This window comes from Panthera leo, chromosome B4 (genome assembly GCF_018350215.1).
Source record: "Panthera leo isolate Ple1 chromosome B4, P.leo_Ple1_pat1.1, whole genome shotgun sequence".
Lineage (NCBI taxonomy): Eukaryota > Metazoa > Chordata > Mammalia > Carnivora > Felidae > Panthera > Panthera leo.
The window spans coordinates 92,043,161-92,066,471 of NC_056685.1; the positions used below are offsets into that span (position 1 = coordinate 92,043,161).

At 43.1% G+C, this 23,311-nt stretch overlaps 1 long non-coding RNA gene across 2 annotated transcripts in view; it reads right to left on the reverse strand.

The window, feature by feature from the left end:
• Positions 1-13,164: 13,164 nt before the first annotated feature.
• The window catches only part of LOC122224803, a 42,018-nt gene continuing 31,871 nt past the window's right edge, over positions 13,165-23,311 (reverse strand). For both annotated transcript variants that reach the window (XR_006204942.1, XR_006204943.1), the window contains 2 exons: positions 15,187-15,327; positions 13,165-13,458 (listed from right to left, as the gene is read on the reverse strand). This is a non-coding gene — a long non-coding RNA (uncharacterized LOC122224803). The remainder of the gene's footprint in view (positions 13,459-15,186; positions 15,328-23,311) is intronic.

Below are 23,311 nucleotides of genomic sequence, written 5' to 3' on the forward strand. Positions count from 1 at the left end.
TATCTGTTTTAAGGTAACTGCACATCTCTAACACCTCCATTGCTGATTTGATAATTTGACTCTGGGAGAGCAACCTTGTTTTTAATTTCTTACAGAGCACTTCCTCTATGACTTCAAAGTACCCTCTATGGTTCCTAATTAACGTTGCCTCTGCCCCTCCACCCCCCATATCTTACTACCAGAAAATGCTTCCGGAGAACGACTTCTTCCATCGGGATCGTATGTGTGGCAGCAGAAGGTGGCTTCTAGGATGTATGCATGCTCAGGCCAACTGCTTGGCTTTTAAACTGTGTCCTCTCTGTGCGATGATATGTGGGCACCGGACTGATGTCAGAGCACTGTCTTACAACTTTATTGAAGAGACATCTAGTGGGGCTGAGGTAGAAAATTGTCACTCTGAATTCTACATCACGAGGGCTGGAAGATTCAGTGCCAAGAGGGACCTCTAGTGTTCTGCAAAAAGTCGAGCTCCATAAGGCAGAAGATTCTTTAGATGTCATTTCCTAGTTTCCAGCTGTCAAACAAGAGTGTACTTCTATTTACAGCCTGCCATTCTACCTATGAAATACAGAGGCAAAGCCTATTCAGGATTCCCATCCAGGCATTTTGAAGTGGGTGAATTTAAATACCTTCTCTGTACAGGAAGTGTTCCCCACGGAGCGCCAGGATACGCGGTCTCCATCAGCCTATAGTGACAACACATCTAATTTCCTGAGCATTTACTGCAAGCCCTGCCCTGGCACCTGGCTCAGCACTGCCAGCCATCGCTGCTTTTAAGCGTTAACCACACTATTATTTTTCTCCTTGCTTTGCAGGTGAAGAATCGGAGACCTGGGGAGGTCAAGTGACCAACTTTAGGTAACAATTCAGTGGCAGGGTCCGACCTTGATATCCTGAGTCCAAAGCCGGTCGTCTTCTTCTTCTTCTTCTTCTTCTTTCAATTGAAATATTTTTTCTTGAACAGCTTTATGGAGATATAATCCACACATCACATAATTCACCCATTTAAAGTATACAATTCGGTGACTTCTTATATTTACAGAAGTGTAGAACCATTGCTATAATCCCTTTTAGGACATTTTCATCACCCCAAAAGGGAACCCTGAGCCCGTTAACGATCACTCTCTAAGGCAATCAATTTTTTTAAATGTTACTTTATTTTTTAAAGTTTACTTATTTATTAAGAGAGAGAAAGCAGGGGAGAGGCAGAGAGAGAGAGAGAGGGAGAGAGAAGTCCCAAGCAGGCTCTGTGCTGTCAGCACACAGCCCGACGCGGGGCTTGAACCATAAACCGTGAGATCATGACCTGAGCTGGACGCTTAACCGACTGAGCCACCCAGGCGCCCCAAGGCAATCAATTTTTTTAAAAACTACTTCACTGGGGTAGGATTGATACGTTAAAAAACTGTACGTGTGTAATGTGTACCACTTGATGAGTTTGAAGATAAGCAGACACATGTGAAAACATCACAACCATCAAGGCCACAGACATTATCCGTTACCTCCCCAACTTTCCTCCTGCCCCCTCTCCTGCCCCCTTTATTATCATCATTGTCACTATCATTATCATTATTATTGTGGTAAAAACCCTTAACATAAGATTTACCCTCTTAGCAAATTTTAAGTATACAAAATGGTATTGTTGGCTCCAGGCCCCAGGCTGTACAGCAGATATCCAGAATTTATTCATCGTGCAAAACTAAATATTTGTACCCTTTGACCATCACCTTTCATTTCCCTCTCCCCCCAACCCCTGGCAACCACCATGGTACTCTCTGCTTCTAGGAGTCTGACTATTTTATTATTTCACATATTTCACACCACAGTATTTGTCTGTTTCTGGTCAAAGCCTGTATTCTTAATTATTACACTTTTCACACAAATCTGGAGCAGGCTAAAGGGTCACCTCTCTCTCACACTCTCTTCTTCTCCTTCATTTATTCTTTCCTCCATCCTTCTCTCGCTTTCTCCCTCCTACCCTCCCTTCTCTCACTCCTTCCAGCGTTCTCTTTATTCTTCTAGGCTGGCAAATGTATCCATTTTCCATCAAAAGCTTGGCGACACTTGCAATGGGAGGGGATTTGTTTTTTTCAGGGTTGTGCTTATAATGGCATTTTTTTTTTGACAACCCATGGGAATTGGCATGTTTTGTCTTGACACTGCTAAATACTCTCCCGCATGAAATCAAAGCAGATCTTTCACGTGTCACTGCTGGGTAATGGCTTTTCTTGGGTGGCGTCCAGTCCAGAGAACGGATGCTATCTTATTCCCCTGATGAAAACGGTTATTTGGCTTTTTCCGGCTCTTAAATTATCCTGCCTCAGAATCTCCATCTTAGCTGAAGAGGTAAATCTGTTTTAAAGAACACACACTTTTTCGCTGAAACTGACGCATCACAGTTGAGCGAGTTTCATCAGAAGTTGAGCATTCAAAGTCTTATATCTTGTTACAGCGTCTGGAACCTCATGGCTTCTCCAACCACAAGTGGTTTTTGTCTTGTTTTGTTTTGCTTTGCTTTACTTTGAACTACACCTAGGAGTAAATTTTTCAGGCCTTTCAGGAAAAATATACGATTAGGCCACATAGAGGGAGGTTGTAGACACAGTGCTTGAGGAGACACGACACATAGATCTTGGCTCTGACTCTGTCTGCCCAGTATCTTTCAGTTGCGAAATTCTCCTCCCATATTTGGTGGTCTGTCCCTCACAAGGAGATTTCCCCCGAGGGTTGGGCATCTGAACCAGACTGGACAGTCGTACCCCATCTCTCTAATACAGCAATATGTCCCGTGGTGGACATCCAACTCAAGCAGAGCCATTCATTCAGAGTCATATTAGGGGCTCACAGAGAGAAGTTTGCTCCTTCTGAAGACTGCCAGAGCAAAGACCCATTGAAGTCTGTAGCTGCTGAGATAATCTGTGCCATCAAGTAGAGAAAACTTGCTTAGGGAGGAGTGAAGCAGAGCTTAAAGGGGGAGCTGGAGAAATTGCATCTTAATGACATAATCTGATGTCCTGGATCCAGCCACACCTGAACTCAGACCCGTTCCTCCTCATCTTTTCAAATATGAGAACGAATAAATTGACATTTGGGTCCAACAAAGTTGGATATTCGTCATTTGAAACTGGCAATGCCTTGACCAATACAACAACATACGCAGAAACTTCTGGTCACACAAATAGGATTCATTTACCTCCCATACTGGTACCATCCCAAGGAGGACCTCGTGAGGGCCAGTAAGTTAGCTCCTGGTATCAGCTATGAACGAATGAAGACTTTGCTTTGTTCCTGCTTTTCTGTCATCCATATGGAGTACCTGAAAGTTTTAACTCGGTCTCCTGATTCTTCTCCATCCACCTCACGTAGCCATGTCTGTATAACTAAGGACACAGCTGTTGTGACCGCAGTTTTTGACGAAAGTAAATACTAGAGATATCTAATTTTTCAAAATTGAGTTGCACTGCACTGGCTCTCAAGCTATTCAGCACCAAGAACCCCTTTTATTTCTTCTTTGTGTGCAAGATTTTGCTTACCAAAACACTGTACTAAACAATTATGGATTTGTTTTTGCTCTATGAAATAAATCAATTTATAAAAAGCAATGAATCAGAACAGCTTGTCATTTGCTAAAACCAGCATTTCTACATCAAACTGATACAATTTCTTTTTTTTTTAATTTTTTTTTTTAACGTTTTATTTATTGTTGAGACAGGGAGAGACAGAGCATGAACAGGGGAGGGTCAGAGAGAGGGAGACACAGAATCTGAAACAGGCTCCAGGCTCTGAGCTGTCAGCACAGAGCCCGACGCGGGGCTCGAACTCACAGACCGTGAGATCATGACCTGAGTCGAAGTTGGCCACTCAACCGGCTGAGCCACCCAGGCGCCCCTACAATTTCTGCTATGAACAGAAATGTTGAGTGTAATGTTATAGTTTAAGATTTTTGTAATATTACATATATTGTCAATATGTTATAAAAATGACACATGAAAAATGTGGAGATAGACATAGATATATATAGATGATATAGATATAGACATAGATATATACACACACATATATCTTTACCTTTGGAGCCTCCTAATTGAGAACATCTGACGTATTAAGTGTTGGCACTGCGTTAAGTGCCAGGAAGATGCGCGGCATGGACCCTGTCCTCACGGAATTCCTAGTTCAGTTTTATTCATCCCTCCACACAAAGTTTATAGACTGCTTACCAAGCGGAATTCCTTGATACACAGCTGAAGGATATATGACGAGAAAAGCAACTACTACAACTCTCAGGCCACGAAAGGCTCTCATAGATTAATGCGTCTCTGACACGTTAATTAGGATTCCATGAGAACACTGCCATAGCCTCTGGCCAACCTGCTGTTTTCAGTTCCTTTTAGCTCTCATGATAATGGAGGCAAAACTGGTGCTACCCGCCCGCGCGGTGATCCCCACTGCGCAGCCGCAGCACCACGGGCATGCGCCGTGGGCATGCGCCGTGGGCCTGCGCAGGAGGCAGGGTGGTGGCGCTGTGCTGGACGAACCAGGGTGTTGATGCAGGAGGCGCGTTTTGGTACAGGCTGTTTTTCCAAGTCACATAAATTAATAATGTTGGACTTTTGCGTTGATGTGGTCAGGGTTCTACGAGGACTGTAGGGCACGACTCGAGACTCACCGTAACCTTACGGAACATCGCCATAACACCACCAATGTGAGTAGGTGTCCATAAGTTAAGGGGGACGTTGGGAATCCACGTCCACCAACTCCCTCCCTGTCTGATTTTCGAACAGTGTGGCCCTGGTGAGAATGCACACGTTGCCATTATCGTACTCACTTCTCATTTCTGTGAGATGTATGTGTGAGGGGCTCAGTTCACCAAGCCTACCAAGTCCTCTTTAGGATTCTTTCAGGCACAGGAGGGACCCCACTTCTCACTGGGCAGGGTTAGGGAAGGCTTCCTGGAGGAGGTGATGGCTACACTGACTTTAGAAGTACATTTAGAAAGGCAGAGGGAGAAGAATGGATAGTTCCAGGAGGGGGAGCATCAGGTCCAGGAGCGTGAAACAGCAGTGACCTTTTTGAGCAAGGGGGACAGCAAAAAAAATGTTTGGAGAATTAGACGCAGAGTTGTATCTTGGTGTATGTGGAGAGACACTGAAGGACTTACATCAGGGAGCAAGGTCAGAGCTGTGTTTGTGTTGCTGTGACCATCAGTGTGGAGGAAGTATGGTGTGTGTATGTGTGTGGGGGGGTATCAGGGGAGGTGGGAATGATCCAGCAACAAGCAGTGAAACCATTAGAAGGCCAGAGATAAGAGTGATCACATGGTCAGAGGAGAGCCAACAGTGCCTGATCTAAGCGACTAGCAACGAGATGGAGAAGGGATTTGGAGGCAAAAATCAGGGAGAGTGGATCTGGAGTTCAGGGTCCTGAGAGGTCTGAGAAGGGAGCAAAGGCGGCTTTTCCAGAAGTGTACCATGGAAGCAGCCCGGATGGTTGGTGCTAAAGAAAAATTATTCAGATACTTATTAAAGACCAAAAGGATGGCTTTATTAAGAGAAACTGTTGCAATGGGAGTTTCACAGTAGGAGAGAGAGATCAAGTTCAATTCCAAATACCACAAGGAAAAGTAGAAATGTATAGCCAAGGAGCAGAGTAGGGGTCAGTGGATAGAAAATTACCGAGAGAAAACATCAAGGCTAGGGCGGTCTGGCCAAACTGATGTGACGGGCCTCTGACTGAAGGCAGACTAGTGTGATCAGACATCGAGGGTGCGGGGTGAGGAATTTGATCAGACGTCAAGGGTGATCAGATAGTGATCAGATACTAAGAGTGAGGGATTTTTACTTAACTGACATGGCAGGTTTCTTGTTAAAACTGGGCTAAGTGAGCCAAGGATAGAGATCGGACTTACAGGAGCCTGCCTCAGAACTGGTCAAAGGAAAGAGCTTTGTCAATGGCAGTAAATAAAAATGAATAGGAGAGATCCCACGGAGCCTTCACAGTTCTCAAGACTGGTCAGTTCAGCCCTGTGTTATTCTCACTTTACCTTAGGTGGTAAGGCAAGGTAGGGAGGTAAGGCAGGCCTCAGCCTGCAGAGAGGTTGCTCAATTCTCACTTAGCGGGGCCACTATTGGCCTTTGAAAGAACAGTTCAGGAGAGAACAGGAAGTAAGGGCAGATTACACGTAGAATGACCCCCAGAAGGACTTGAAGAGGAAAGCGATGGGGAGGTCCGTATTGAAAAGCAATTCTTTACAATGGTCTGCAATAGACCATGGCGGAACAATTTGACACACAGTTACTGTCAGAACTTTCTATAATACTTGCCATCGTGGGTGTAGAAATCTTAAGAGAATACCCTCTTTCAGCAATGTAAGATCTGTAGCTAGGTACGTCTAATAGTGCCTCTCAGATCTTTAAGATACACTGACTTCAGAGGACATCACTTCCAGAGTAGAAAGTTCATCCTTCTTCCAGAGGAACAACTTGACTCTTCCCTTAAAATCATGTCTTTGTCACAGTCGTGCAGATTTCCAGGCCCATAGATTTATTGCTCTTTCCATTGCCACCCCAAAAGCTCATAGGAAAGTTTTCTCTGTACATAAAGAAATCCTGCTCTGGCAGCTGTATCCTGAGTAATCACTTTTGAGATAGAACTATTTTTCTAGCTGTCAGGGCTATATTTGAATTTCACCAGCTGCTTTCCTAATGATTATCAGAATATTTTGGTAATGGCCCCAGCTGCAGGGACAGTAGTGATGCTACCTAATCTTTAATAAGGGAGATTTTTGCATCAGGCGAGATGACACTTATTGAATGTAATCCAGATACCGTCTGTCTGGGTGTTCCCCAATTCTGCCAGGCTTATAGATCACCCTACCCATTAGCACTCACATAAAAAAATGGCTTGAGACCCCCATCACATGCACGTAAAGGGAAATCCAGCATACATTTCTACTCACTCTCTATGGAAATTCTCGGGGGCTGGGGTGGGGTGGGGTAACTCTTCTAGCTTTTCTGCTTCTACTAAATTCTTGATCTTACTTCTAACTTGCCTCCTGTGGTTTTTTTCTTTCCTCAATCTCAAACACAGTTATTTTTTTCTTTGATGCCGTTTGTGTATAGCCCATTTTTACAAAGAGTTTGAGACAGCGGGGATTGCATTGCCTCAGAACACAGCAAATTCTTTAAAACTACATATGAGATATCTCCATTGATTTCTAGATTGAGATATTCCCAGCTCTTTCCACCAGTGTGAGAATTTCTCTTGAGCTCTCCTCTCCTGGACCCTCTCCTTCCTGCCTTGTGTCTTTACCTACCTATTTCTTCTATCAACTTATTCTGTCCCTACCATCTCAGTCTGCCCTTGGAAACTTATTTGTTCTTATATTATTGGGTACAAAAATATACTTTTCTTGGGCTTAATGGTCTTCCTTCTGAACAATATTTCAAAAGCCTACTTTTCCACAACCAAATGGCTCTTCAAGGCATTTTGCTAAGCCAAAGGTGCTTTCTCCTTAAGAGAAATTTCATCAACAGCTTTAAAAATAAAATTTTGTTATTTCCTTGCTCTATTAAAGTCATGTCCAGATTTTAGTAACTAGCTTATCAGCATTACTTTTATAGTATTGCCAAAATAAAGCGATAATTTAAAATCACTGAGTCAGGAGACATAAAACGCAGTATGGCCAGATTTTATTTCTTGTTTTTTTTTTTTTTTTTTCCCATTGTCTTTGGTCATTTCTACATATTGCCTCCTAAGGCTGAGGGCCTTTCCCATAAGCAGCCTTGCCATCCTCTTATTTAGATTTTTGTCTTTTTTTTTTTGGTAATATAAGGCTTTATATCCAGGACGCTGTGAGTTAGCTGGTGATGGATATTAAAACTAAAATAATAGACCTGAGGTTAAATCTAATTGTGCAATAAAGAGTTGGAAAAAGGTAAAATGCTTACTTACTTGCTTATCATTTTTGTTACAGCCAGAAGTTCACACATGGAACCAAAATCCAGGTACACCCTCCAAGATGAAGTTGTTTCTGGCTTTGCGCCGTAAGGGTTTTTTTCTTGGTCCCTCAGTTACATCTTGAGACTAAAAAGCTCTTCCTTCAGATCTTATTTGGGACATGAGAGTTGATCAGTTTCCACAGCTTTAATGTTGACAGCAATTCCATAATTATTTGGAAGTGGTTTGCATTTTCTCCTTGATCATTGAATCCCACCTCACCTCACATCTTAGAGAGAATTTGTTTTTCTTGTTTGCATGGTTTGTTACGAAATTCCCAGGTCAGTTTTGGTACAACATCTTATCATCATGGAAACCTCCCACTAGGTATCCTTCTAGCATTCCAAAATGGGCGTGATCTGAACATGATTTTATGGGGTTGACGAACAGGGCAAGTCAGCTCCCTCATGGTGCATCAACTGGCATGTGAGCTTCATGACCACCACATGACTTCACATAGTGACATCATGGCTGGAGCGGTACCTCCAGGGGTGCAGCCGGGACAAAGCCATCAGGGCACTGCTCTAGCCTGACTCTCCAGACTTCAACTGTGAGGCCATACGTGAAGTATACATCTGCTTAGCATTACATTTCTTTCTAGATGTCTCTTGGTTGTACCAGCTAGAATCCTATAAATATGGTAAAATGTTAATATCTCCGAGATCCCTCCTTCTGCGTAAGTATGAACTCAGCACCCTTGAAATTGTTCCTAGTCATCTCTGCAAGTTTCCCATGGGGGTTTTACAAGTGCCACAGAGCAGTCATCTGGTGGCTTCCCATGCTTATTCTTTCTTATTCTCTTATTTCAGCCCCCATCATCACTGATATGTCAGTGGTTTATCAAAATAAAAACAGTAAACATAGCAGACTCACCTCTATGTACTGGGAATTATCCCATAGCCATATGCATATTAAGTCATTTTATCCTTATAGCCATACTCAGATGTAGGTCCTGTTGTCCCCATTTCACAGGTGAGAAAACTGAAGTTCAGACAAGTACCATCAAGGAACTGGTAGAGACCAGAGTCTCTGCTTTAACCACTTTGCTCCTTGCCTGGTGTAGTCATGTTAGGTGTTGACTTTAAACTCTGTGGATGAGAACACAAGCTTTGACATGAGTCAGACTTGGGTCTGAACCAGCTACTTACTTATTGTGTCATCTTGGCAAGTTTTGTAATTTCCTTGGCTCACAGTATCTTTATCTCTAAATGGGGTTAATACTACTACTTTCCTCGTGAGAGGACTGTGGATGGTCAATAAAATAGTGCACGTGACAACGTGAAGTGGAACCCATGGTGTGTTATAAGCATGCGATGAATCTTACGTCTGAATATAATAGCATTAATCCACTTTTATACTAATATTCTTTTTATGAGCAAAATGAGACTTGGGGTAGTGGAAAACTTGCCCAAGGTTAAACAGCTTTAAAGAGGCCATCTAGGTTTGAGACTCAGCTCTGGGGCACCAGAGTCTGTGTTCCTTCCACCCATCTTGCATCTAACTACACGGCATCACTGCCCGTGAGCTCCATGGGTGCTGAAGACTATGTGGAAGGTTCTATGTGGTTTTGATCAAGAGGTAGTCTCTGCCCCGATCTTACATACAATGGCCTGTGATAAGAGCCACGTGTGAGAAGTTCCAAATGAATGGAATAAATGACGTGAGGCTAGAGTGCTGAGCAGAGGGAGGCCATGTGACTGTGAGCTCAGTCATTTCTGGGTAATCTCAAACCTCTGGCGGAGTGCCTGACTCTTCATTTCACCTCTTGCGGTGGAACTCTTGTTTTTCTTTAAGCCCAAGAGTCCAGCTCCACGTGTAACATAATATCATGTAAATGAGGGTAATCTTGGAAGGCAGGCTGCTTGTCATACTATAGTTGCTTTGTTGCTATAACGAAAACCACATGCTTCATGGTATTTTTAGACTAGTTAATATCAGCAGGTCGGCAGCATTTTTATTTAGATATTGCTATTCCAGCTGTGCTACCTCTAGTTACTTAAAGAAAATTCAGAATTTCTACCAAACTGTAAGCTTTCAGGAGAGTAGATTATCAGAAGAAAATGAACAGCACTTTCCTCTGGGCTCTTTTGGTTTCCACATGGAATTTTTATTTGCTTCCCTGAGTCTCTGTGAAAGGAAGATATGGCTGACCAAGTGGCTTGCTTTCAAAGAATGGTGGAACCAATAACAAGGTGGGATAAATGACGGAGAAACAATTTGAGTTCATCCTGGATGAGAGTGAAGTGAATAGAAAAGAGGAAAGAAGGAGAAAAGGGGATGTCCACATACATCCCTGAGTTCTTGATCTTTACTGGCATGGTATGGGTTTTTTTGTTGTGATTTGTTGTGATTTGTTTTATTGTTTTGAGAAAGGAAGGATCATTCCAGTCCATTCTTGAGCCCTCTTTGAAGTCATTTGGATTTCTAAATTTGCTTCTTTCTGAGAAAGTTTTTATTTCTTGGGAAAGGTCCTTAAATTACTTTTCTCCAAACTAAATTGTACCTCTCCTTCTCCACCCAGCATTAAATACCCAAAGTCTTTGTGGCCAGAAAAATAAAAATGCCACTTCTCTCTCCCTAGAGAGAAATTGAGACCTATGGGTAGGTCTTTGTGGGTTCAAGGAGTGATTGAAGGGTATACTTTCCTCTGCCCAGCAGGCTGGAGGAAAAGGGAGTAAAAGAAAGGAATGAACTAGGTCCTTCATAACAGTCTTACAGACAAAGACCTTTTTGCCAAGGATCAGGTCAATTTATGACAAGCCTGTGCAAGCAACAACTCAGAACTCTCTGTTGGTGGAGGGCAGGACTGATGAAATTTTGCTTGGCATATGTTTTGTTTTGTTTTGACTAATGTATTGTGAATGCATTGCCCAACAGCTACGCACAGGAACCTGCCAAATTATTGCCACCACGACCGCCTTGAAAATGTATGCTGCTCAGTTTTCTTCCCCTGTCCCCTTCTAAAGTCTGGTCATTTTCACATTAAAAAAACAAACAAATCTTAATTTGATAATTGTGACTCCTCAAGTATTAAAAGACTCAGTAGAGTCTAAATCAAATCTTGGATCTCAGATCCAATTCAAAACTTCTCTTGTTTCCATAGCATAGGCCTGACCATTGACTGGGGGTCCTGAAATGGGGAAGGAGGGTCTGATCTTAGAGTCTGCTTAAACAATATTCTTTCTGACTCACTCCCCCTCCTCCACTTTCTTTGCTGTCTTTGGTTTCTCCAGGTTAAGGAGTCAGGCAAAAGGGAAAGAAGGGCAAATAGCCTTTTATATAATTGGGGCTCTTTTTGATTTTCTCTTGGCTGGCACTGCTAAGGTGCTGGGCCCTTTGATACCTTTTTTCACGATGTGCATCTGTGGATCCTCCACTTTGAGACTGTTGTGCTGTACTGGTTCCTGAAATGGGTGATACATTCTTCAGCTGACCTCTTGTGACCCACTTTCTTCCTTCCATCTCAACTCCTGTCCCAGTGGTCTTATCTCCCGCCTCTTATGGGAGGAGTCTCCTCCCATATGGGAGTCTCCTTGCTCTAGCAGGCCACCTTGTAGGGTGGGGTCCTTTTAAGATGTCTCAATACATATTCCATGGTGCCCACAAGGCTCATGAGGACTCATACAGTCATGCTCCACCATCATGAGAACATGCTCCCCTGCTGCTGCTGTCTTTGCCTGCTCTCTTGGGCAGCTTCAGGCAGACTCCTGCCTTCAGAAATGGTCTGCACATGAGGCGGGCTGTGGCCTCTGTTCAACTACTATGTCCTCAAACCTTCAAAGCAAAATAAAAATAACCAAGTGATCTCTATTCCTAGGAATTCCCTTCGATGAGCTCCCTTTGAGAATTTCAAGATTCAAGCACCAGATCAAGAAGCTGAATATTATCAGTACACAAAGCACCCCTCATGTCCCTTTCTAGTCTCTCCAGGCTTTTAGCAAGTGTGGCTTAGTCTCCTTTTATATAGTCTGGGTGTGAAAGACCAGGTGGGCTACCTTTTAGTGAGTTTTGGTATCCAGTAGGTCCCTATAGAACTGAGGAAGGAGGTGCTTGCTATTTATTGTTGTCACCTTAGGGGCTCCAGCCAAAATGCAGAGAGCAGGAAAAGTTCTATTTGCACCTAATGGACCCCTGTAAGTTGAAGGTTCATAAGGAGTGAACTCTATGTACTGACTCCACTTTGAGATTTCCTCATGAGTCCTTCAGAAAAATGTTTCCAGATTGTGCTATCTCTGGGAATTAGTATTTGTTCTCAGAAGATGCCTGTGAATGTGTTTATGTCTGCTTCAACAATTACTTGCTAAACAGAAAAAGTGATAGACATGTCTACATTAATGGGGAAATGTATATATAGCGGTAGCTAAAATTTATTGAGCACTTTTTCTTTGCTAAGGTCTGTTCTATTTATGTCTTAACTCTTTAAAGCCTCACTACTTGCAAAGTATCACTATTATTATCATCATATCACAAATAAGGAGGCTGAGGTGTAGACAGGTTAAGAAACATGACCAGGGGTACCTAGGTGGCCAAGTCAATTAAATGTCTGACTCTTGGTTTCAGCTCAAGTGATGATCTCATGGTTTGTGGATTTGAGCCCCACATTAGAGCCTGCTTTGGATCCTCTGTCCTCCCCCTCTCTGTCCACCCCACCCCCAGCTCTCACGTGCTCTATTTCTCTTTCAAAAATAAATAAACATTAAAAAAAAAGAATCGTGACAAAAGTCACACAGCTGGGAAAATCAGAGCCATATTCAAGCCCTGGTCACCTGGGTGCAGAAATCCTGCTTGGAGCCACAGCACTCTCCTACTCTGGGGTCCAGACTTCACTGGAATCAGGGTGTTCCCCCATTGCTGATGAAGTGCCTCTGAGTTTCCTTACCAGACTTAGAGAAATGTATCACTGGGAAGGTGATGGATTCTGGATCAGTTTTGGGTAGTGAGTAAGATTTTTCAGTTTGGGGTCATTGCTCTGCAGAGTGGGAAGAATGAGGCATTTGAAGAAGTGAGAGCCTCTTCGGGAATAGGCATGTGCCCATGATGGAAACCCCATGAGAAACATCTACTTATTTGATATTTCTCCCTTAGGCCATAGAAAGAATCATGAGCAGTGTACAGACTTGAGTTTTGTAATAGGAAAATATGTTGTTTGTTTCTTGAATTACTCTGGTTTTCAGACAAGACCAAAATACCTCTACTCCTTTGTGTTGACACAATGTAGAATGGAAGGTCCACACACTTGACTGAGGTGTGGTCAGACCCATATCAACCTCTTGTCTGATCCTATGAGAAGGGAGAGGAACCCATTAAAGGGAGCTGACTGTGAGTTCCCAGTGGTGATCAGTGAGGAGGGGCAGAGGCCCATGGCAGAATGGGAAGGAGAACAGGGTGCTAAGAAGCAAGTTCCAAGTAGAGAAGTGATGTGAAGTATATCTCCCCTTCCAATATGTTCTTAGAAAATCTGACCTGTAGGAGGGGAAGAGGAAGAAAGGAGGATACTTGAGTTAGATCTTTCTTCACTAAAGACCAATAGAACTGTTATTTAGTCACATGGTTTCAAAGATAGCAAGTTAGAGTGAATCTTATGTAACCCTTTGAGTGGGACTGTGCTATATCAACAAAGGTAGGAGAAGATCAGTCATTGAGCTTTGGTTGGGGTCTTGGCTGGAGTGTCATAGGTAGGTGGCAGAATGTGTTCAAAAGGAAAGCCAGAAGTCTGAGCTTCAAGGGAAGGTGGAGTCTGGGCTAAAGTGGGGGGGAGGGGGGAGGAGGGTCTGGCCATGAGGACAACTGCAAGTATTAGCCACAGCAACGTGGAAAAATATCCTGGAGCATGCTCTAATATGTCTAACTTCTAACGCACTAACTTTCATCTCAGAACCATATAAATAGCAACGGAACAGCATTTACTTTTTTTTTTAAATTTTTTAAAAATTTCAATTAATTTTACAAACATATATTGGATGCATCATATATGCCTTGTCTTGCACTAAGCCCTAGAGATACTATGCCATTAGAAGGACACGGTTTCTGCTCACACAGAGTCCACAGTCCAGGGACATGATGGAAAATCAATACGGTAGTGTAACAAGTGCTTCGATGGAATATGCATAGATGCCCTGGACTCATGGGAGGGCACACAACTTAAACTTTAACTGGGGGAGGTCGTGTTAAAGAAGACTTCCTGGAGGAAGTGACATCTATAAAGAGGCTTGTTGGATGAGTGGCTATCAGCCTGGAAAATGGGTGTGGGGTGGGAGATTGTTTCAGGCAGATGAATCTTGACTTGAATGAGAACCAGAGACCAGAGGGAGCCCTGAGTAGCCTGTTATGACTAAAGAACACTGTGCCCATGGGAAGTGGCTAGAAAACAGATGCAGGAGTTAGGGACAGAGCATGATGGATTTTATAACTAGCCTATAAGGCAGGTAGCACTGTAATTTTACACTTGCAGCCAATGAGCTCAGTGGGTTAAGTGACATGCCCCAAATCACACAGTGGGTGGCAGAACTGGGATTGGATATAATATCTGCCTCACCCAAAGACAGAACTACCTTTACATTATTCCTCTGCATGTTTTTTTTTTTATTTGGGAAAAAGTCTAATTAAAATTTATACCCGAATAAACAATGTGTCCATCTCCAATAGACCCCTCTGCTCCATTTTGACACAGAAGTCATTCCCTCCTCTATGGATTAAACAGATTGAAATGCAGTAAAGAATATTCTTCTCTGATCCTGATGGAGGCAGCAAATCACCGAGAACTCAGCTCAGTTCTCAGGCCTAAATTGTTGCAAAAGCCAGGCTGCATTTGAATTCCAAGTGAGAGTCCAGAGAGAAAAATGCACAGCGGTTTCTTTCATAAACATTTTAAAGGGACTAGTTTGTTCATCACCTTGGTTGATTAGGGTCAGAAACTTGACATGATAAGGCTGAATATATCAGAAAAATCTATGTTTGCTCACTGGCCCATGTTCCTGACTAGTCTTCTCCAGCTCTAACTTTTCTGGATTTAGCCCTTGGTATATGCAAGTTGGTTTTGAAGGGTGTGTGTGTGTGTGTGTGTGTGTGTGTGTGTGTGTGCATGTGTTTTGCTTCTTTTCCTAGTTTGGGACAAAATCCTGCATAATTGTGGCATTTAACTACCATTAAGTGAAAAATAAAGTTCGCTGAAAACAATGAGTGTTGTCATACCTCATAAGAACTCACAGTATTTCCATCCAGATGCCTCCTTCTTGGGTCAAATATCTGCTGACGGTCTTTTCATTTCACCACACTGGACCTTGGACTTCAGTCACTCTATGTCTCCCTCCCTGCTGCACTGCAGAGCCCAGCCTGTATCGAGAAATAGGCAAAGAATGTCTTTAGGGCTATCAACCTTCCTCTTCTTCCTCTCTGTGTGGGGCCTCACACCGAGTGGCTTAGGTACCCAGCGCCACGTTGAATGTTCATCCTCTTCCATCAAAATGATGACCAAGAAAGAATCTCACACTTAATGATTAGAAGAGAGGAAGGAGTGATTATGTTGATAAGAGCTTAGGCTTAGTGCATACTATGTGCAAGACACATGGTGCCCAGAGTTTTGTGAATGTTGAGTTAATGAGTTACTCTAATAACTCTCTGCACTAGAGAATATAATTATCCCTCTGTGTTACAGATAAGTTAGTTTACTTACCCAAGGTCATGTCAGTAGAATGTTGTAGAGCATGGTTTGGACCCACAGAGCCTGGTTTTGTCCACGATCTTAGTTATTATATAAGGAGAATGGGAAAGATTCATTGACCAAGATGTTGAAGGCACTGTGCGAGATACCATAAGCATTATTTTACTTAATGCTCCTAATGAGCTTTTGATATAAAATTTTATAACCCCAATTTGCAAAAAAGGAAGACAAGAAGTAAGTGACTTGCTGAGCTTTCACAACTAGTTACGTGGTGGAGTAGGAATTGGAACCATGGTCTGAATGATTGCAAATTTCATGTTCTGTCCACCATAGCACTTCAGGATTCAGACCATCAATCACACACTAAATGTCAGATTAAGTGTCAGACTAAGTGTCAGTCTTTTCAGATTTTGTACTTTAAATAGTATCAGAGTATTAGATTATTGCAGCCATGATCACATGGGGTTGGAACTTTGGGTGGCAACTAGGAGGCAGGACAAACATTGTGTTTGGGAATTGGGGGAGTGGGCACTGAGATAATCTTGGATGTAGAAGTTACAGTTGGTAGGCTGGTGACCACTTGGCTATCCTGGCATGCCAGCTTCACCCAGAAGCTTTTTCTCTTCAGTTCGAGCCTGCTGTATTTGCCTGTGTCCACAGCCTCTCCAAAGGAGCCCTGTCTGAAACTAAACTCACCTTTACATCCTCCCCCAGGTTTAACAGTGTTGCCTAAGCTAGAAACGCCTGTTTTTTTTCACCCATCACAAGTAATGAGTCTTTGAGTTCTATGAATTCTGCCTTTTGCAGACATTTCCAGTCTATTCTCTTATACCTCATCACTCATCTTATGCTTGCAAGGTCACTCATCATCATTTGCCTACATGATCATAGTTGTCTCCCAAGTGACCTCCTCTCTCCTGGTATCTCTCTCCTCTAATGTGCCATCATTGCTGCCCCTGGCATAATTGCCCTAAGATGGAAATCTGATCACATCACTTTCTTGTTCAAAGTCTGTCAGCGATGGGCCCCAAGCACTTATGTAATATTTCCTCAAACTTCAGACTATGGTCTTTAGTAAAGTGCTTTTGGGGCTGATGGGTTCTCTCAGACATTTTTAAAAATCTTTTTTTTTTTTTTTTTAATTTTAAGGACAGTTTAAAATGTAAATAGAAGCATCTTCTAGGACATTTAATGACCACTTGTAATCAAGGAGCCAAGTTGTCCTATTTTTATTGTCCCAGGCTACCGAGAAAGGAAGTGCAGTTGACGCACAGGCAAGGGATGTGGTGGCCACGTGACATCACCACAGTCTCTTTTGATGACAGTTTCATGCTAGTTTGACTAGAAAGAAGGATTGGAAGAGTTAGTGCGTGGTCATGTAGGTATGCTGAATTAAAAATAACGCACATGCTTGTAGTGAGTGCCGTGTTCACATGCCAGTAGTCATTTGCTTTCAGTTAAATAATAACATCCGTTGCCTTGAGTGGGTTTTGTTAATTTGAATTAGATTGGGTTTTATTTTATAAATTTGTTTTGGTTTTATTATTGTATCATGGTTATAAACATTGGGAAATTATACCTGGTTTGTGTTTGTATACATCTGGATGATGTTGTAATAAAAATAAGTTGTGGATACATAAGAGTAGGTGATACGTTCTCTTTTAGAATATTTTTTTAAGTTTATTTATTTTGAGAGAGAGACAGAGAGGGTGAGAGGGGGAAGGGCAGGGAGAGAGGGATAGAGAGAATCCTGAGCAGGTTCTGCACTGTCAGCCCAGAGCCGGATGTGGGGCTCGAACCCATGGACCATGAGATCACGACCTGAACTGAAACCAAGAGTCAGCCGCTTAACCGACTGAGCCACCCAGGCGCCCCTCTTTTTTAGAATATTGATCAACACAATTTTCCACACCATGTTCAGGAAATACCGACCTGTGGGATCAAGTGCAAATTCCTTAGAATAGCACACGAGGCCCTTGTGTGTTCTCTCTACCACTCTTCAGCCTCTTTCCTGCACCTTCCCCCCATACCTGCTCCCCCTTACTTGACTAGAGCTCCTTGGCAGTAGAGATGATTTCTTATTCGTATCTGTACCTGTATGTGGACAATGAATGAATGCTTGTAGGACAAATGAATGAACGAACATGTGATGGGAAGTGAGAGGAAAAGGAAGGCCATTCCACAGGCTTAATGGCCAACTTCTAACATTTTATTTATTTTTTATTTTTTAAAATGTTTATTTTTTTTAGAGAGAGAGCTCAAGCAGGGGAGGGGCAGAGAGAGAGGGAGACACAGAATCCGAGGCAGGCTCCTGGCTCTGAGCTGCCAGCACAGAGCCTGACGCGGGGCTTGAACCCATGAATTGTGAGATCATGACCTGAGCTGAAGTTGGATGTTTAACCCACTGAGCCACTCAGGCGCCCCTAACATTATTTTAAATAAGGTTCCTTGTTTGGCTCCAGGCTAGGACACATTCCAGCCTCTCTCATCTCCTCAGCCACAATTTACTGAGTAAGTCATTTACAGGCAGGCAAGGGAGAGAGGAAGGGGAAGGAGAAGGAGTGGTGGGGGAGGGAAGGGGAGGAGAGAGAGAGGGAGAGAGAGTCAAAACTAACACTCATAGGGGAAGGTCAGACGCAGCCCATATCCCGAGGGAAGGAGTCATCTCCACATGGTGTTTTCAACTTGGAAATTCTCAGAGGATCAAAGAGAGACTGTTCACATTGCCAGTAGTCCCAGAGCATATCAGCTGCTCTTCTCCCTCTCCTTTTTAGCTTCCAAAAGAAGAATGATTCATTTAAACAGACTTTTATGTGTACTTTATTTTTAGTCCAGGAAGTATTTGCTTTAAATATTGGTATGTGGAATGTGAGTTGAGATCAGCTGATAGTCAGGGGCAAACAAGTGCCCGCAGAGGGGCGTAAGTAACTTAGCAAACAAAACTGCATGGCTTAGTATGACCTCTAAGGTCTCTGTCAGTTCCAGAATTCTGCTTAGTCAGTTCCTATTTACTGAGTGTGAGTCAACTGCAGTGGGTTTCTGCCATAACATCATTCTCATAAGGAGGGTTTGGGTGTACTGTGTGGCCAATGTCATTCCCTGCAACAGAAGAACTTTCTTCTTCCCTTTCCCTCCTTCTTTCTTTTCACCATTCAATAATTGCTTCATGTGCCAGGCACCACACTAAGCCTGTCTAGCCATTGATCCTGATCAGACACAACAAAATTATAAGACAGGTTCTTCTTGTATCTGCATACAACTTTATGTAGAGATAATGGGGCGCCTGGGCGGCTCAGGCAGTTAAGTGACCGTCTCTTGATTTCGGCTCAGGTCATGGTCTCATGGTTCGTGATTTTGAGCCTCACATTGGCCTGGGTGCTGACAGCAAGGAGCCTGCTTGGGATTCTCTCTCTCCCTCTCTCTCTGCCCTTCCCTGGCTCACTCACGCTCCTCCTCAAAATAAACAAATAAACTTAAACAAAAATACACTTTACGTAGAGATAATTTGGTTGTGACAAAAGAGACTGTCAGTCTTTGTTTGTTCCCTAGAAATTTGCCTTTTGATGCTGCATCTGGAGATGAGGACACCTGAGTCCTCCCACCTCCGGGACCTAGAGCAACTCATTCACCTCTTTTGACCTCAGATTTTTTTTCCTCTATAAAATGATGGTGGAAAAATACCTGCTCCTTTTTACATGAAGGGCAGTGATGAGGATTCCAATGAAAACAAGACGATCTGTATGAGCGAGCTATCAACTGCATCAGGCACCGAACAACCTCCTGGGAGGGTTACTGTTCCCAGCATGCCTTTCCCCCACCCCTCTCGTTAGAACACTGCATCTTCTATAAGTGAAGTGATTGACAAATAAGGCGTTAACTCCATACTGTTAAGTAGTCATGGTGAATATCTTCCCTCATTCCACCAAATAAAGGTACTCAGAGAGAAGGAGGCTAGAGCAGGGACACCTCTGGACAGAGGGGGCAGGCCACCACTGCTCCAGGAAGAACTGGCCCGAGGGTGTGCACCATGAGTGAGGGCCACCGTGGAAAGACCCATTTCTCCTTCGTCTTCTGAGCTGCACGGATAGATGGAAAACAACCGAACGAGGGCTGTCTAGGCTTGCTCGTGTCCCTTTCCTGAGCACCTTCCCGTGGACAGCAGTTGTTCAAAGGAATGACACAAGCTCCCAGAGAGTTTTGATTAGTTATATTTTCTCACTGCGCTCAAATGGTAAGACAAAGCCAGCCTCTGTCTTGGGGCTGTATGTAAACACTCTGTTCTACATCACAGTGATAACTCAGCGAGTTTGTAACTCCGTACTGCCTGGCCCCCAGCCCGCTCCCTTCCCATCCCAGCTTCACAGCTGCCTTCTGGTGTGGAAATATTTCCTCTGGGGAGGAAATATTAGCGCTTCAATGTGGAAATAAAGGGCTTTCCCTTTGATGTAAATATCCACTTGGTTCCTTACCGTTAGGAAATGCCTATTTCCTCTTCAAGGGAAGAGACCTACCCTACTGGTAATGGAAAGTACTTTCTCATTGCTATTTTGAACCTCATATTCAGGCTATTCCATTCATTCAGTCATCCCTTCATTCACTCACTCGTTTACTTGTAAATTGAGGGCCTACTATGTGCCAGATGCTGTTCTAAGTGCTTGTAATAAAGTAGTGAATAAAAGAGACAGGGTCCCTTCTTTTATGAAGTGGGAGGACACAGTCAATAAAACAAACAAGCCTGTGTACAAAACAGCTTCAGACAGTGAATGAAGGAGAAAGAGTGACGCGCTAGAGAATGACCAAGGAGGGGCATACCTAGGAAGGCCTCTCTGAAGAAGTGCATTTGAGCTGAGACCTGAGGACAAGGGGATCTGGGACAGAGCAGTCTCTGTTAGGGGAACTCAAGCGTGAGGGCGGAAAAGGCCCAGCTCACGTGCTGAGAAACTAGTGCTGTTTCACTGACATTAAAAACAGCTGGGCGTACAGACTCCCAGATGTTTTCTGCTCCCTAAACCATGTCACTTAAACCCGTATGTTTAAGAAAATGGGCTATCTACTTCGCTGCTGATTTTCTCCCCTTTTGCCAGGCTTTTTCTAACAAAGAGAGTAACACAGATGGTATAATGGGCTTCAAGTTACTGCCTTTCCTCAATTACCCCTATTTCTAGCTAAGCTCCCTAAACCTTTGCAGAGATCTCTGTCTACAATGCTTACTGAAGCCAAAGTTGGTATACAATTTTTCCTAACTCTTCCCCCACCTCCTCCTCTACTAGACATTGTGACCTTTAATCTTCAGACATAGACCTCAGTCTGGGAACTTTTAATGGGATTTAAGAATGCCCATTTAAGAAAGGATACCTGTGAACAGACACCAGCCTCCTGGTTTGTATTGATGGGCTTTATCAAGAAGAATTGGGAATGAAAAAACTCCCTTTATAAGTCAGTGATGTAGGAGAAAGAGAAGCAGCCTTCAGATAGGAAAATTATTTGCTAGACGTTAAGAACTATCTTACTTGCAATGTAATGCCCCATGAGAGCGTTCTTATACACTTGCCCCAAGATGCCTAAAAGAAATTGCCTGGTGACATGGCCTCTCTCTCTCCATCCTTTTTCTGTTTATGTGCCCATCAGTCCTGGGAGTATTTAAAATACATAGCAACCACTTTTTCCCACAGAGTTAAATTAAAAGATATAAGGAACCAGGACGCCTGGGTGGCTCAGTCAGTTGAGCATCCAACTCTTGATTTCAGCTCAGGTCATGATCTCATGGTTCGTGGAATCAAGCCCTGTGTTGGGCTCTGTGCTGACAGCATAGCATGGAGCTTGCTTGGGATTCTCTGTCTCCTTCTCCCTCTGCCCCTCCTCTGCTCTCTCTCTCTCTCTCTCCCTCAAAATAAATATATAAACATTTTTTTAAAAAAGGCATAAGGAACCAAAGAAAATATTCTACAACTCATATCACACAAAGTGGGTGCTGCAAGTGCACGAGATTTCTAGGCCAATTCAATTCCAGAGGCTCATTCATCTCATCAACAAGTAATGCCAGAGTTCTCTCTGCCTCCTTGTTAAAACCTGTCCCTAAAGTCCACCCAAGGGGCTGACTTTGATCTCCAAGTTCTGTGCTGTGTACATCTTTGTTAGGATGTGTTGTTCATTCCTACTTTAGGACTAATTTCTGCATACATCATTCACTGATTCATATTTATCAAGCATTTACTATGAACCTGCAGTGTGCAAGGCTCGGACGATACCAACCTACCCACCATTACGGATGAGTAAATATGGCTCTTACTCAGAGGAAGCTTGAAATTTACTAAGAGGCACAGACCAATAGGCAGGAGTTACATGGGGTGACAAGTGCTTTAATAGAAGTAAAACAGGATGTGTGGGGAACACGGAGGAGGGAAAGGAGGGATGCTACTATTTTGAAGAGGGGCAGAAAAGCCTCTCTGTACTTCTGCCAGTCTCCTCTTCTAGGTGCTTCCATTGCCTTTTCTTCTTTTTCCCTGCCTCTGCAGACCCACAGGCCACAAATCATTACTGCTCATTTGGTTGACTCTCTAGGTAGTTTGAAGACATCATCTTTTCACCTTTCCTGTTCCGTCTGCCTCATTTTTGCCAAACCAAGCTTCCCTCCTAGCCTCCTCTGGCCACCCCACAACAAATGACCAATGACTTCCTGTTTATGGGAACACAGGGATACTGTCTCAGTGGGACAAGGATTTAGGGTTGTTTTCCCAGGAGTTATGATGCCTCATGCTCCTTCTGACATATCTAGGTTAAGGGCTTAGGTTTTATGGCTATGGGGAAAATTCTCTCTCTGAAGCTAACAAGCCTGTATGGGAATAAAATAAGCTCCTGAGGCTTCATTAGATCTGAGCTCTAACCAGATGATATAGGGTAGAACTAACAATAATAAATCAACTATTAAAATGAGGAGATTTGCATGCATTTCCAAGCCCAGGACCTGGTATACTTACTAGAATTTTAATAATATAAGCTGTGACCTTTAGGACTCTTATTACACATTGACTGACGATACTAAGTAGGGAAAATGCATTAATAAAGTCTATTAGATACTTCTGAGAAGAGAGCGAGAGTTTTTTCAAGATGAATAGTATTTCTGTGACAACTATCACAGTTCTTCTCTTATTCTTTGTGATTCTTACCCAGCCCATGTCAAAGGCAATGAATGAGGAGTTTACACTTTTGCTGTATTCTAGAGACCTTCTTCCTTTTACAGAATCATTACGTTGCTCAGTCACCCATTGGTCACTCATCGGCTTGAGACTAAATTTTTTTATTAGGTTTTGATGTTATTTCTTCCTCCACCCACACTCTAGGGGCAACTCTCTCTTTATCTCTAATTTAGGCCTCCTCTGATAAGTGAGCACAATAGTGCTGATTGAACAGAAATCTCAGATGAGGGCCTGAGTCATCCTAGATAAGGGCTCCAGTGGGGTAGAGCTCTGGCCGGGGTGCCTCTTCTTCCATAGAAGTGCTGGGTGTCCTCAAAGAAACCCTGGCCTCAAAAGTCTCCCATTGGTCTTCTCCAGAGGCCAGAATTATTTATTTTATATATAACTCTTAATAGGGGTTATTATATTTATTATTAATATAGTTATATATTATATATAATAGTTATATTAATATAATTAA